This window comes from Bacillus rossius, chromosome 1 (genome assembly GCF_032445375.1).
Source record: "Bacillus rossius redtenbacheri isolate Brsri chromosome 1, Brsri_v3, whole genome shotgun sequence".
In the NCBI taxonomy this organism is placed as follows: Eukaryota; Metazoa; Arthropoda; class Insecta; order Phasmatodea; family Bacillidae; genus Bacillus; species Bacillus rossius.
Genome location: NC_086330.1, coordinates 363,896,318 through 363,908,846, shown reverse-complemented (window position 1 = coordinate 363,908,846; position 12,529 = coordinate 363,896,318).

Here is a 12,529-nt window from a genome sequence, read left to right as displayed (position 1 = left end):
GGTTTACTCTGCAAGTATATTGTTAATACAATCCATAGGAAACCTTACAAGTTATGTAGTGAACACAGTTCGCGTGTAAATTAATGGACACAGTATCATTTCCAGTACATTGAATAATAGGGAAGAGGCCCGACAATTTCATTTGCTCCGGGCCCTGGGCGTAGTCTAGGGGGTGCGCGGTTCAATGAACCTTTTTCAAAGCCCTGATAAGAGCGAGCATTATAGACGAGGACGCTCTCTGTCGTGTCCTGTCAATTTTTTTTAAAGGGACATAAATATTCAGCACAAATATATCCAAGTCTATTACTGAACCTCTCCTCAGTACACAGTAATTTTTTTTTGTATATGGAACAGAAATATACATACAACATTACAGGTGTTTGCAAATTTGTACATTTACATGAAATCAATTGTATCTCTACAAAATAGTGTTCGCAGTAATACTGGGTTTCGATTCTTACCCGCACAATTATGCTTTGTGGTTGTCCCAGTACCTCCAATAGTTTAACTTATTTGTAACTCGTTCCTTGCATAGCTTTCCAGTATTAACTACGCACATAATAAGCACGATACAGCAAAACAAAGTCAAATTGTTTAAAATTTCTATTTAATTTCCATCGTTTAAAAAAATTATGCTTGAATGAAACATAAACTAAAATATAAAACTATGCGCCAGTTTTCGTAAGAAATACTCAGTATCATCTCGAAAAATGTATTTCATATACCAAAACTAACCATAGTCATGTGTTGTACAAAGTTACAATTTCTTTCTTGTCTGTAGTATGCATCAAACTATTTCTTGGTTTACAAAGGAATATTTGGTAAAGGTAGAGAAAAACCTTTTCCGTGTGCCTCGTAGATTGCGTGTTATCGTTCACGCGGGAAAATGTACTCGTGACTACACAATATGCCAGAAATGCGTACATTGCGTTCTGATTCGCAAGTTATTGTTTATTTTTAATTTCTCGAGGCAGAGACTCTTGTTATTAAAAATAAAATGCTATGATTCTAGTAGGACACAATTAAGGTTTGTGCAGGACGTATACACAACACAATTATGCATTTTACATGACTATCTTAATGTTAAAACCTTGTTGCATCGTCTGCGTTTCGTGACTGATTGTGTTCCAAACATAAATTTCTTACGAAAGTAAACGCGTCCTGGATGGCACGTCCAAATAAGGCAACGGCTTCTCTTATAGACGGCCGCCAGTTACAAGGAGGAAACCGCTGGTGCGGGCATACCACTGTGCAGTCTAATGACAGTTAAGATGCCCGTGTTAAAGCTCTTCATTAAAAAAAACGTTGCACCTTTAATACGTCGGTTTGTTTGGGGAAGTACTCTTCACAAGGTTTCAGACTAACTGGTCGTTCACAGAAAGTTTTTTGATTTAAACTGTTACTCTCAGAAGTGTTGAGATAACCACGAACGTTCGGCACAGCGCGTTCCAAATCGTCTGGAACTTTTGGAATAAACTTCTAGGCAATAATTTCTGAAAACCAAGCCAAAATTCATCTTAAACCCCTTTTGTCTTACACGTATCCCAGCTGACAACATATTACGACAATTAGTTTCGTAATTTAGTGTCTTCTTGACTGAAATAAAATACTTGGTAACAATTATTCATAAGTGTTGAAATCATAGAGTAATGATGATATAGAACAATTTTTTACTTATGAGCGTGGCCCTAACAGTGGTTTACAATTTTCCAGTTGAAATATGCTTATGTAAACGACGTCACTAGAGTTATTTATACAAATGGTTCTCCAAAAGACATAGGTTGCGCTATTGATTATTTATTTGTCCGCCAAGTCAGCGGTGTATCTGTGTCAGTGAGGCGGGATGATAAGTGCGACGCTCGCTGGTGCTTCTAGCGCGGTATCGCCTCTAAGCGCAAGGCTCTGCATTAACGTGCAGTCTTCTCGTCGTTCGTAGGGGAAGTGTGAAATTTGAGCGGTCGCCATAAAATTATATGGAGGAGAACTGAAGATATAGGTGTATTGCAAGTCTCTTGTTTCATGCCTAAAAATAATCATGTAAACACTAGTTTCAACGATTTTCACTCTTCTAAAAGTACAGTTCAAAAATAATAAATACGGAAACAGAACTACTCATCCGTCCTCAGCGTAATCTTAAATGCTTTTCGTAAATAGACGCCACTTGGATGTCATTAGCAGTTTTCAAATGGCGTGGTTTCTTCTGGAGCTCTGCACAACGTGAAGGTGGGGGCCTTAAATGCAAATTCGTATTTTGACACAATTCGCACTTCAATGCACTTAGCACTAAACATCAAACACGTACGACTCGCTAAGTGGCGCAAATACTTAAAACTGTGCAGTTCGCTCTCACGGTCACTCTTAAAAAAAAGACATGTCATTAATCCGGCATTCAGCAGTTCAGCAAATTATGTAATCCGACACCAGTCTAGCTGCTGGCGTTCAAATTATTATTATTTTGTTGGTAGGTTTCGGCTGTTCACTTTGACCGCTGGGTCGCATTACTGCGCTGCGCTTCCGTTAAAACCAAACTGACGTTCGATAAACTGGCGATAAACATGCCATCTTACGGCACTGCCTACTTACGCACAGATTCAGAAGAAACCACGTGGTGTTTGCTCGCGAAAAAGCATTTAAGAATACGTTGAGGGCGGGTAAGTAGTTCTGTTTTTTTTTTTTTTTTTTTTTTTTTAAGCTGTATATTTAGAGTGTAAATGGCTAAAAACTCCATGTTATCAGAACAATATTTAGGTATGAAAAACTCGGTACATATTCTCGAAAACACCAACGGGACTTGCGTTATATTTTTATCTTCAGTTCTTTGGTGTGTAATGTTACGGTCACGGGAAGCCTTCTTTTCACAGACGAGAGAGCCAAACTCCCGATCGTGCATCTTCGGTTTTTTTTTTTTGTTCTTTGTCAATAAATATGGCGGTGATGATAAAATGATACTAATGGTCAATTATGTTAGGTTAGCTACATTATAAATACTTTAAAACATTGTGGACGGTTGATTTGGTTAGGATAGCTACATTAAAGATACTGTGAAATCATGTAAACGGTTTCCTAGCGCTGGATAGCTACGTATTAAAAAGTTATTTGCTAAGCAACCATAAAATGATTTTACAGTATTTTTAATGTAGCTATACTTACCTAATATAACCAATCATCCACAATGTTTTAAAGTATTTATAATGTAGCTAACCTATCATATGCTTCTTTTGACTAAAAAAAAAAAACAGATATAGTTTTATCTTCATTTTCTGAATAATTCTTTAAATTACTTCTTGCTAATTTTAAGAATGACAATCTTATAAGTTAAATCCGCGCATTTGGAGAATAAATGCCCGCGATTTTTTTTCTCTCCCAAATAAATACACCTGTTGTGGTACGGATAAAAAAAAAACGAGCGTGAACTTCGGGGAACTTCGGGTGTGGCTCTCTCGTCTGTGAAATGAAGGCTTCCAGTTACGGTCACCGCTGAAATGTCATAGAGAAGACATGGCGGGAGACGCCGCGCTAGAGGCACCAGCGAGCGTCGCCGGGTGGTCGAGGCGAGACGGGACAGGCTGCAAGCCTCGTGTCGGCTGGTGTGCAGGCCGTGCGAGGCGCCGCGCGTCGACTACAAGGAGTACCACTACGGCGGCGGCGGCGCGGAGAAGCAGGGCGGCCAACACAACAACCACAACCACCACCAGCACCACCCGCAGCAGCCGTGGCCCACCTCCTACCTGTCCTACCTGTACGACCGCAACACGTCCACGGCCGACCTGGCGGGTCCGGGAGGCGGAGACGCGTCCTCTTCGACGCCGCCGTCCAAGACCCCGTCGTCGTCGTCGTCGTCGTCGTCGTCGTCTTCGTCCGGGGGCAAGGGCGACTCGTCGGACCACGCCGCCTCCAAGACGTAGCGCGCGTCCGGGACCAAGTCTGCTGTCTGCCACCGACCACCGACCACCGTCGTGATGTCTCTTCGACCGTCAACACCGTCCTCCTACCCACTCCGTGGACTCCGCCGACACCTCCAGTCCTGCGGCAACACCTCTGTCGGCTGCCGGGTGGTTCGGCTCCCACCCACATGCTCGTCAACGATGTACATAGATATTTTTTTTTTTGTATTTTTTTCGCGTGATTTGCGCATAGAGCGGTCACACTCGGCGATTGTATAAAATCGCTCTTGCGTTTTGTTTGCAACAAAAAGTTCCAAAAGAGCACAATTTTTTTTTTTTTTTTAATAAAATTTAACTATGACAGCAGCCCACACAGTATTTATTCTTTCAGGATGTCCAAAAACAAGAATGACACAGTTTTTTTTTTTTTTCATTTCTTATCCCACGTGATTAAAAACCTATAAGCACAGCGCTTCGCCGTATATTGGAATTCGCCCATTAATTGAGGTAAAATCACTTCACGTACACCACAATGTCATACGAAAATTTCGTTTTACTAAGTGAATGGTACATCACACGATAAATAATTTTATAAACTGTAAAGCTATCTCGAAACACGCCATGTTGTTTTAGTGGTCGTCATTTGAAAAAAATCTCTCTCGCCTGGCAGATAGGCAGTCCACGAAACTACGCGAACTTCAAACTGTATATCTCATAGGTATGTCTGTATGTATTATGTATGTATGTATATACATGTACATAACCTGTAGTCTTTCCTTAAGCCCTGCTGAAAATTTATGTTGAGTATCTTCTTACCATGATGTTTTAAAATTAACATTAGTTTTTTTTTTTCTTCTCAGTCTCTTGAACTTTGTATGCATGCACCGATAAAATTAAACTGACACATTGTTCGGCAGGCAATGCATGCTCATTTCACGTAATGCGTGAGCAGACAAAACAAAATTTTAAGGCCACCCAATCCAAAAATAAATGTGAGCTAGTCTCTCAGTACTCGCCAGAAGTGTGTAACATCTAACCTCAGTAACGAGCAAATTCACGTCTTCTTATGTTGCAAACACACTTACAAAACGAAACTCAGACACTAAATCTACCGTAGAATTCTTTAAAAGAATGCTGAGCGTAATAAATTTCCCTAATTGTTTTTTTTTCAACTACATTTCTAGACGCGAATCACGCGTAGTTTCCGTACCCGCCGCAAGAATTCGCTGCCGGAGCAGCTACGTCCGACTATCGAATTATTCCATTTGCAGACCGAAATTTTTGACGATAAAAGCAGAAGAGAAATGGAAAAGTTCTAAACCCAGGGTTTGGACTTGATTTTTGAAAAGGTTTGTTATTTTAATAGTACCTATTTTGTTAAAATTCATCAAACAGTTAATAATCTAAAGTTTCCCTTTGGATTTGTGAACTTCGGTTCGCGCCATCCACCACAGATGGCAGCATCGTGGTTGTTACATATTTCCGTTCCTTGACTTCCGTGTGTCTGGATAGACTTCAGGTCTGGATAGAACACATTTTGGAGAAACATAGACACGTGATGATTTTTTTTAGATTGCGATATATGTAGTGAGATTTATTTTGTGACGCTTCCATTCTGACATCATGAATATATTCTTTCATGTCGTACCACGAAAAATATGAGCAATAGTTATTTATTTTTTGTATTATTATTCTTGAAATATTACAACTTGTCTGGGGACCACTGTCGAAGTCCAGCTGTTACTGTCAGTTTTCCATTAGTTCCTGGGTTCATAAAACAAAATGTCTATGATATTAATTCCAGTACCCTTACTTAAATGTATAGCTTTTTTAAAGCGGGTAACTGAGGAATGTTTACGAGCAAGTATAAGCCATGTAAAGCTGGTTTGCTAGGTTGTATAATTATAAACGCGCACAGTCCTTAAAGACTCGAAGAAGGAGCGGTAACGCAATGGCTTACTTAAAAAATAAAAGAACTTCTAATTGAAATAAACAGTAAACACCAAGTAATCTCAAGTGAACATTGCAACTGTCACTCAACGAAATGTTCAAAACGTGACAGGTAAAAATGGTAGCTGTTAAATTAATATTCTAGCGAAGCCTGTGTGCCTACATTTTTCTGAATCATGTTGACCATTTGAATATTATCCTACAGTCCTGTATGACAAAAACAAATGCATGCCTTAGCAGTATACTAATTTTTTTTATAATTTATTTAATTGTTCAGCTTTTCATGTAAAATATTCCATACTGTTATTCATTGGATGTACTGATCCATTAATATACATTAAAAACAGATTTCATATTTGTATTGTGGTCTTTTATTTTCTTTCCCACTCACAAAGTCAAATACACAAAAAAAATCAATGAAGGTCGCTATTTTAGATCCATGTAAAATATGGAGCGCCAGTTGCTATACTTGCAAAGGATAATCTTTTCTACGTCAGGTTTTACTATTAAACATGGCTTGTGACAGTCTTTCTTTATCCCAAGTAATCTTTTAAAATTAAAAAATCATTTGATCAATTATGAATATTTATCATTGACCAAGTGCTTGAATAATTTAATGGAACAGACAATGTGACAGGCTATTTTTTTTTAAACTAAAATGTTTATTCTTAAGGTGAATGTTTTCTCAAAGGAAGTTACATAAAACATTCCGAAACAATATTATACAGGCCGAAATAACCAAACACAACTGTACGCCATGCGATAATTCCTTAATAAGCGTAGATATAAAGATTAACAATTCATTTCTACGCAGCCATTTTGGAAAATGATTCAATGTTTGGTTTTAGAGAAACAAGCTTGTAAGAGTTGAGGGCAATGAAGGATATGACTAATTTGTTCTATTTAAAAATCTCTAACAGCACAATCGCAGGGAAAGTCAGATTGTAGTCAGTTGAACTCAAATCCTTCTCTTTCTTGGGAAACTTACTATTCTCTGACCCCTAAGCCGGAAATCCCTTATAATTAACAGTAGTGTATTCGTGTTTTTTATTTTTACGCTTGTCGTAAAAGTATAAAGGCAGGTAGGGTTAGGTGTATTACATAAACAACATTCTCGAAAAAGTTTTTTTGTAGGGAAGTTTTCGTTCTTATAGGTGGTCGTAACTGAAAAGAAGCGGGCTGTTGCGTTGTGTAGTGGGAAGGGAAGCCTTCTTTTCACAGACGAGAGAGCCACACCCGTAGTTCCCCGAAGTTCATGCTCGCTTTTTTTTTGTTCTATCTCATTGTTAGAGACCGGAAAAATTCGCGAATTCATTTCGCGATAGGCTAAAATACAAATAGTTATACCTCAGTGCTGCCTCTGCTATTGGCTCACAACTCACCTGGAGGACTCTGGGCCAATGAGAAACACCCAACCAAAGCTTTATCGAATCACAGGCTGCTACATTGGGACGCCTCACAAGACAGCAGCCAATGAGTGGGTGACATTTGACCGAGTGTACGTAGAACTATGGAGTTCATCCTACAGGCTATTGAACCCGCGAATTTTTCCGGTCCCTACTCATTGTATAAACCGGTGTGGCATTAAATGTTGCGGTCGATTAGGATAGGTTAGCTACATTATAAAACTTTAAAACATTGTGGATGGTTGGTTATATTAGTTAGTTACATTAAAAATACTGTAAAATCATTTTATGGTTGCTTAGCAAATAACTTTTTAATATGTAGCTATCCAGGGCTAGGAAACCGTTTACATTATTTCACAGTATCTTTAATGTAGCTATCCCAACCAAATCAACCGTCCACAATGTTTTAAAGTACCTTTTTATAATGTAGCTAACCTAACCTAATTGACCATTAGTTATCATGAGTTGTCTGAAATAAACATTCACGGACACACGGCAAACGGAAAATATGGCGGCGGCCGCACAATGCAAAGGCGATTTCTCGTAAACGTGTTTGAATTTCGTATCTCCGCAAGTTGTATTTATTTATTTACAATGAACAAAAAAAAAACGATTTTGCACGATCGGGAGTTTGGCTCTCTCGTCTGTGAATAGAAGGCTTCCCGCGTTGTGTAGTGGGAACAGCAGTCCGCTGAAGAAGTCGCGGTGGGGTGGGGCTCCTCACATAGGTGGGGGGGGGGGGGGGGGGGGCAGGTCGACTCGCGTGAGCCAAGCAGGAGGAAATGACGTCACCAGATGTAGCAGGGAGATTGCCGGCTGCGAGACGCCTCAGGACATTAACCTTGAACTGACGGGCAGCGAGAACCCCCGAGTGCACGGAGCAGAACACAGCTGTGGTGGGGGTGGGGGAAGAGTACCTTTGTTTAGGAAGACACGAGTTCCTAGCAAGCCGCGAGTCCTTGGGTAGATGTACAACACTAATTACTTAATAACTCGTACAAAGAAGTGAAGACTGGAAACGATACACGAATCCATCCATCGCTTGGATTCTTTCCGACTAGTATCTTATTTTCTTTTTACACGCTTTATATTAGCTTCACCTGTATGTTTTTAACCGACTCCTTTGGGTGCGATTTTGACCCACTTTAAACGGCCAGATTTCATTCAAACTTGGTAGATTTATCGAGGACCGATGACAATACACTAATTTGATAAGATTATTTACTTAATAAATCTTTTAGAACAGTATGTATAACAGTAGGTATATTCGATTATGTGAATTCCTTTTAAAGCTATTTTGGTGAAAATGAGCAGTTGTTAAGTTACGCTAACACAAAGAATATTTTCTACGTTAAAAAAAAAAAATCATCTTCGCTCTCTAACCTTGGTACAAGACTGGAGAACTCCCTCTATTGAGAGCTCAGCTATTGTGTAAAAAAGTATTGCAAATACCAAGTGTTGGAAAAATTATTATGACAAGCTACGGGTGATGACTACCGGCAAAATCGATTTTTTTTCCTAACCTAAATTAAAACTAAGTGTGTCGGGGAGGGAGACTAAGTGCGTCTCAGGCCGAAGCCCATACGCTCTAAGCATGCAGGGTGTTAGCCATGCAGGTGAGGAGGTGTTGGCCAGCCATGGCAGCGATTGGCGCCATGACTAACTCCCCTCACTGACTATTCTAGACTATAAACTAGATAAGTTGAGCCCAGGTAAAACCTGCATAGACACAGGGAAAACCCTGGGCTCTGACATGCGGGATACAAAATTTCATGCATTAATATCAAGCAGGAGGCTTACGGTAAAACAGAACGATGGATCTTGAAGAAGAGTTGGACAGAGTAGAAAAGAGTCTACCATGCGGGAGGGTTGGGGGCTTGGACATTGCTCTCCGCATTTGTTTGGGTGGCGCTGGTTGTTTCGGGGGCGACTTTAGTCGTTTCCCGCCGGGCTGCCAGCCAGCAAGGCACAGAAACAAATATATATATTATATATATATATATATATATATATATATATATATATATATAGAGTTCGCGTGGTGGATGGAAACAATCAAGGACGTAACCAGAAGGGGGCAGACGAGGCTTGTGCCCCGGGTAACCATATTTGAGGGGAAAAGGGGTGGGGTCTAATCTGGCAGAGTATTTTTTTTACTATAGATATTGACTTGAATATCTTAGTGTTTGAACACAGAAATTGTTGGAGGGCTGATGAACTGAATTATTCTTATTGAAAGATACATACACGTAGCTACATCGTCAAATATATTTAAAAACTGATATTTTTCACGTATTATCCAAACTTCAGATGTATTAAAAAATTAAATGACTGCTAATAAATATATTTATTTATCATCTAAGTTGAATAAAAAAATATATTTTGAATGGTGTTAAATAATGTGTGTTGGCGATGTGAGGTGTTGTCGAGAAAGGTATTTGTTTAGCTGGGTTAAAAAAAAAAAAAGGGGGGGGGGGGGGACAGGTACCAAGATGAGTTCTAGCCCCGGATGGAATCTAGTTTAGTTACGTCCGTGGCAACCGAAAGAATGACCACTGCTTTACACAGGGGCAGGTGAAGATAATTTTGCCTACAAAAATCTATTCAAAACGCGCGTCCTCACTCGTCTGACCCGGGACTGGCGACGAGTAGACATGCCTGCCGGGCTTTGTGGTTCGCGGAGATGCCATCGGCTTGGTCGTCGCAGGACCTGGGGGGCTACGATAACTGCCCCTGTGAGCAGGCTTCCCGCTTCACTCGTCTGCACTGCGGGTAGCCTCGCTTCCTGGCGCGTGACTCGCCTGCTTGCTTCGGCGAGCCGAGAGACTGGCCGCTGGTGCTGCCGATTGCTTTAAAGCTGTTCCCGCGGCCTCTTTGCGGGTAACTTCGAACGATACGTCGTCAAGCTGACGACGAGGAACTCCAGACTGGTTTAATTCCCAGGCGGCGAACTTCTATGCAATGCAGAGGGGTTAAATAAACTTGTGCAGCGTTACGAAAAGTGCTTAGAACTGAATGGCGATTATGTGGAAAAATGAAGTAGATATTTTTTAAACTAAAACTGCCAATTAAAACCTTTTCTCACGAGTTTATTTTTTTAGTGACCAAACGGACCTTACATAAAAAAAACAAAACTCGTAAATTACTGGCATACTCCAAATTATGTTAACGTGAATTTAACATGAATTTAAAATTTTTATATGTAATAAGGTATGGGCACATGCACCCTTAAATACACCCTTGTTCGGGAAGGATGGATGTGTAACTTACTGCAGTGATGTTAGAATTTGCTGTTTAAGGTGATAAATTTATCAGACAGAACACTTCACCAAATAAAAAGATGGCAGAGACACAAATGACCAGAATCACTCGATGGAGCTGGCTGCCCTACCGAGGAATTAAACTGCTTTTGCGGCCAGCTTTAAGAATTCACAAAGTGATTAAATATGTTATTAGAGGGAATGTGGACTAGAAAATCCATCGAATTGCAAAAGTATCTGCCACATTTGTCACTTACGGCTGGTTTCACCAGAATCCCAACCTGGATCTAATTTGCAGGAAAGTAGTGGTCTTCCAGTTTCCCTTTATAAATCTCAGCATACTTAGCCAAAGTGGTCTACTGTTGCTTGCTTTTGTTTTCCAGCCAATTTTGATTTGAATGCTATGTTCAAAATCCCAATTGATATGAAAAAGGAAGAGCCAGAATGTTGTGTTTGCAACAGAAACTGCACAAATGTTTGCATGTCTAATCTGCTGCCAGAATGGGCGTAGATCCCCGGAAGGGGGGGGGGGGGGGCAGGCATGCCCGGGCCCCTGTGAAATTAAGAAGCTCCTCACTGAGGGGGGCTCGCTTGCACTTAAAAAAACATGACTGTGAAACAGGTTTGATGTCAAAATTATGTCTTATGGAAAACTTTCTGTATATTTTTAACGTGACGTCTAATAAATCGATGAACGCCGGCTGCACGCACGAAAGTGTCCCGTTACGCACATTGTCCCGTTACGCTGTGTCCCGTTACGCTTATTGTACGCTTGCGCCGCATCTATCTCTCTTCTACTCGATTGGAACAACCATCGATTTGACTTTTTCGAGGCACATTTAACTTGAAACACTCCCATTCGTTTCCTACTTTTCCTTACATCGTCCTATCCTTAACAGAATAACACAGATTGGAAGAAGTTAAATAGCAAACATGTATAAAAGTTATAGTTAAAATAATCTCTTCGTTAAAGTAATAAACATATTTGAATTAATAAGTGCAAATAGAAGTAAATTTATCAATCAAATTGTAGATTTAATTTCACTCCTTTGTATCCATACAAAATAGTGATAATTCAATACAAATGATTCAATTTTATTCATAAAACTATGCAATCATTTCATCAATGTTCTGTTATGATGTTGTCACGTTAAACTATCGTCCGTAAACCGACTTTACAGACAACCAATTTTTAAGTTATCTTTTTGTTGCATGCAATCAGGCCAAAATATGGGCAGTATACAACTTACAAGCACCGTCGCCAGAGATGACTTGTCGGTTAACCACACGTGCAAAACTCTTGGGCCCCCTCACCAGGAAATTTACACGGGCCCCCCATTGCGAATCGTACAGATTTGTGCCCTGGCTGCCGGAGTGGTTAGGAAAACGCCCAAAACAGGCAGGCCTGTATTTAACAACTTCTCACATTTGAATGATTAACCCAGTGAGGTTCGATTACAGCACTCGCTGCGACAGATGACCTGGTCACATTGAGTGTGCGAGGCTACGTAGGATGCTGTGTGCGCTCAGCATCTTGCCTTGGAGCCATGAGAGGTGGCGCTGTGTCAACGCAGTGCACTCGCATTGCAGACGCCCTGGCGTTGAATCCCAGGTCCCCCTTTCTGATTTTATTTCGCCCACAATCACTCAAGGCAAATGCTGGAATGGTTCTTCTGTATGGAGTATGTGGTCTGCAAGCCAAAACCCCTACGAGCCTTGGCCACACACATGATGAGTAGAGCTCCAGGAAAAAAAAACATTTGATTTGAAAACTGCTCAAGATATCAAAGTATTGTGTGCTTACGCAAAGCATTTAAGAGTACGGTGAGGGTGAACGAGTAGTTTATATTTCCATATTTCATTTTTAAACTATATTTCTAGAAGAGTAAAAAATGGCTAAAATGTTTAGGCATGAAGCACCTGGTACAGATTTATTGAAAGCACTCAAGGGACTTGCATTACTCCTTCATCATCATTTCTCCGCCACATTATGTCATGGTTAGCGCTCAAATCTCACAGTTGCTCTATG